The sequence below is a fragment of the Salvelinus sp. IW2-2015 genome, linkage group LG33, assembly GCF_002910315.2.
Source record: "Salvelinus sp. IW2-2015 linkage group LG33, ASM291031v2, whole genome shotgun sequence".
NCBI lineage: Eukaryota > Metazoa > Chordata > Actinopteri > Salmoniformes > Salmonidae > Salvelinus > Salvelinus sp. IW2-2015.
The window spans coordinates 24,581,992-24,586,643 of NC_036872.1; the positions used below are offsets into that span (position 1 = coordinate 24,581,992).

Below are 4,652 nucleotides of genomic sequence, written 5' to 3' on the forward strand. Positions count from 1 at the left end.
GTCTTGGAGGTGGGGTGGGGGCGATGGAGGGAGACACGTTGTAGCCTTGGAAACGGTTGCTAAGTAGCGTGGCGAAGGATGCCTGGACAGAGGGACCGAGATGGAATTGTGAGGAGGGATGAGGAGAGAAAAGAGGGGGAGACCTGTGTGTGTGTGTCTGTGTGTTTGTGTGTCTGTGTCTGTGTCTGTGTCTGTGTCTGTGTCTGTGTGTGTGTGTGTGTGTGTGTGTTTGTGTGTGTGTGTGTGTGTGTGTTGAACAGTAGACTGTGAATCGAGTCACTCATACACACATGGAACTCTAAAGTGCTTTTGCACTCCGTGGACCCTGCCTTTGGTGGGACAAAAATAACCAGGTTCTGGCTATCCAACACCACTGTATCCTACAGACACACACACACACACACACTTATGCACACTTACTCACAACACACACATTTCCATTCAATCTACTCTTACTTGAGTTTATTCCTCTCGATGCCTAGTTGAACTAAAACCTCTATACCCTCTGTTTTTTCTCCTTTCCTCTCTCCATCCCTTCTCCACTCTCTTTTATCCTCTCCTTTCTCTCTTCCTCAGTTATGAAATATGATTGACAGAAAGCGGACACAGACGACATGTAATTCATATGTTAATCCATGTGGGTTGGATTTCCGCAGTGCCGGGCCACATTCACTGAATACACAAGTTAACTTTAAATCAATTTGGATTAAAGCATCTACTAATTGAACCTTTTGTTATTATATTAATATTATACTATATGTGTTATTGGAACTTCTCTCAACCACAGAAATAGTGCTTACTTACTTGCTTATGGCAGCTCAATTCACCAGATGATGGTACGCCATAGTTCTCTGTTAATCATGACAGTAGATGTCGGCAGATGTTGTCCACGTATGTTTCATGTGGTCTTCCACTATGAGACCACTGGTGGCCAGCTGATGATGCCTGAAACATACAGAAACTGTATTGAAGATTTAAAAAATAAACACAAATCATAAGACCATCATTTACAAGTAGGACATGGACAGACACGCAGTCTAATGCACACACGTATTCTGTGTATATTCCTGAATGGTAGAGAGGGGGGATAAACATTAATTTGAAATAGTCTGGAAAGATTTCATCTATTTAGGCAGTGGTGGTTGTGTTTTGGTAGCAGCCTTGAGTAGTTATTTGTTTGACAACAGACAAGCATGACATAGACTGACCAGGTGAATTCAGGTGAAAGCTATGATCCCTTATTAATGCCACTTATTAAATCCACTTCAATCAGTGTAGATGAAAGGGAGGAGACAGGTTAAAGAAGGACTTGTAAGCCTTGAGACAATTGAGACATGGATTGTGTATGTGTGCTGTTCAGAGGGTGAATGGGCAAGACACAAGATTGAAGTGCCTTTGAACAGGGTATGGTAGTAGGTGCCAAGCATACCGGATTGTGTCAAGACTTGCTGTGTTTTTCACACTCAACAGTTTCCTGTGTGTATCAAGAACGGTCCACCATCCAAAGGACATCCAGCCAACTTGACACAACTGTGGGAAGCGGTGGAGTCAACATGGGCCAGCGTCCCTGTGAAACGCTTTCGAAACCTTGCAGTCTTTGCCCCGCCGAATTGAGGCTGTTGTGAGGGCTGTTCTGAGGGCGGGGGGTGCAACTCAATATTAGGAAAGTGTTCCTAATGTTTGGTATACTCAGTGTATATAGGCATGAATGAATGGCTACATGTGTAACTGGCGTGTCCTAAATGGATACAGGTGTAACTGGCGTGTCCTAAATGGATACAGGTGTAACTGYCGTGTCCTAAATGGATACAGGTGTAACTGATGTATTCTGAATGGATACAGGTGTAACTGGTGTGTTCTTGACTTGTGCAGCCAGTATTCCTTGCACACGTCAATATATCTATAGGGCTAATTCTGGAGGGAGAGCATTTGGCCATCAGAATTCTCTCGATTTTCCTCTCTCTTATTTCTCTTTTTTATCTCTCTCCTGATCTCCTTTTCTCTCGCTCGATCTCCCCCTTCCCTGCTCCCTCTATACCAGGGGAGAACGAATGGTCCCTCTCGTTGAAGATACGAAGTTCAAGGCCGACCGCCGTACTGCAGGAATTGTTTGCAGAAAATAGGATCCGCATTATAATGAAGGGGAAAATGGCAATATTTGTGGTCAATCTTCATGTATATAAATACAAATTTGAAGGCAATCATGGTACCAATATTACTTCTATAACACCAGATGTATGTCCTTGAAGAGATTATTTTTAAATCACACAGAAAAAATGATAAGGATAATTTAGTAGCTAATATGAGCCTGCAGTACCCCGGTCAGCCTTCAATTTGAGGGGCAGCACTGAGCTACCCTCAAAGGTCACTTGATCGAGTAGCTCAAACTTTGCATGAGTTCTACATACATCTCCCACAAGACATCCAACTTCCTGGGCTGCATTCCAAACACTTAACAGACACACCCTCTCCTCTCAAATTAAGTGGACACTTCTGATGACGTATCATGATATCTGACAAGTTTACACTTGCAGGGCAAGGGGCGAGGGAGGAAGGAAGGAATTTTAAATGGACCACACTTGCCCGGAAATTCGTCACTCGTTCATTCCAGACAATTGTGTTTTCAGTCACCGGTAGCTTGTGGGTGCTTTATATGCGCTACAGTCAATTATGATTGCATGTCTACTTATATTAACTATATAATTATCCATATACGCCTACTGTATGATAGCTAGCAAAGTATTTAGCTAACTAACGTTAGCCTGCCTAGCTGGAACTTCTGAAGTAGGAAAATGTTTTATTTCTACAATTTCCAAAAGCTAACCAAACAAAAATATAATTACTGAAAACAAGGGCTGAGGGGCTTACATTGCAAACTTCCCTGGCTTGGCTAATCCTTTGGACCGACGATAAATATGGCCGCAGGGATTCCCCCAAGGGCATAAGACGAGGGTACGTGAATAAGGGTGTGTATTTTATGAGTTTGAAACGCAGCACTGGGCTTCAAATGCGCTATTGAGTCTTCAGATAGGAATGAATGGTGTCACGTGATCGATGGCTTTGTCCATTCATGAATGTAGTCTTTGCTCTATACCCACCTAGGTATACCTAGACTCACAGAGTAAGACCAAAGTGACTTGCTCTCCTCTATCTCTCCATTAGCGATCTCCTGACTTTTACTATCTCCATGTATCTTCATCTCACTCTGTCGTGTCTCTGTCTCTCTGTGTGTGACCCACACTCCTTGAGAAGAGTCTAACGCAGCTCTGTGTTAACTCATTTCCCTCTGCCTCAGAGAAAACTACAGAACTTACTATAGAATTCTGTTGTACACTGTAGTATACTGTACAACACTAGACTCCACACTGTAGTATCCCTCGTTCATGTGTTGTACTACAGTATACTATAGACCACAAAAACACTACAGTAATTACTATAGTATATACCGCAGTATTTAATTTGCATATACCCTGGCCATTCCCGTCCCAATTTGTGTCACCTATAAGTGACTGGAGGCTGCTATAACAGGGAAGGCTTTCCACTAGATGTTGGAACATTGCTGTTGGGACTTGCTTCCATTCAGCCATTAGAACATTAATGAGGTCGGGAACTAATGGATGATTAGGCCTGGCTCGCAGTCGGCTTTCCAATTCATCCCAAGGTGTTCGATGGGGTTGAGGTCAGGGCTCTGTGCAGGCCAGTCAAGTTCTTCCACACTGATCTCAACAAATCATTTCTGTATGGACCTCGCTTTGGCCACAGGGGCATTGTCATTCTGAACGATGGAAACACAAAAAACATCAACCACAACCACACATCCCACCAGTATCCTGAAGAACAAGTTTCCATCCCCTACTTTCTATTTTTAATAAAGTTATTCACCCCCTCCCCAACCATACATCTTAAACCTAATCCCATCTCTATTTTATTATCCTCTTTACATTTTTTTATTCATTAAAGTTTTTTTTAATCAAATCATGTCGAGGAAGACAAAAGGTGAACTCCACCACCCCTCCCCCTTGTAAATTGGCAAACCTGACCTTCAACCAGACAGCTACACTGAGAAGAGGGATAGAAGAAGGCATGAAGACCTGAGATGTCCCTACCAGTCCCAAAGTTCGTTGTCTCTCTCTACAGGTTATAGAAAAGAGCAGCTCTTAACTATCCGTACAGACTCCAGTCCTATCTACCTACAGGCTAATGGAATATTTGCTCTTTTAGTATTTGTCCAGTAGGTTTCCTTAAGGAGAAAGCCCACACTTATATTACAAAAATAACAAAACAAAAACATAAGAGTAAATACTACAGCCTGTGAAAACACTACAGTATACTACAATCATGTCCGCAACACTACATTGAATAATACAGCAAAAACACTAGTGAATACTATCGTATTTATACCATAGTGTACTATACTATTTTTTTTCATGTGAGGGGAGAAAGCGATAGACGATTGACAGGCACGCCTCAGTATTCTCAGTACTGGATAATCTCCTTTTGCATCTGGGAGAGGGGAGGGGGGCACAGAGAGAGAGGCGGCGTCTCACCCTGTCCCCTTATCTCACCCCGTCTCTGGCGCAAATCCCAGTCCTTTAAAAAGCTGTTTACAGACCAGACAGAAAAAGCAGAGGGAACGAGAGAAAGGAATGGAC

General features: G+C 42.9%; 1 non-coding gene across 1 annotated transcript; it reads left to right on the forward strand.

The window, feature by feature from the left end:
- Positions 1-4,203: 4,203 nt before the first annotated feature.
- Positions 4,204-4,258, forward strand: LOC111958273 (U7 small nuclear RNA). The gene has a single exon (XR_002876510.1). It is a non-coding gene; the product is annotated as a U7 small nuclear RNA (small nuclear RNA).
- Positions 4,259-4,652: the final 394 nt, after the last annotated feature.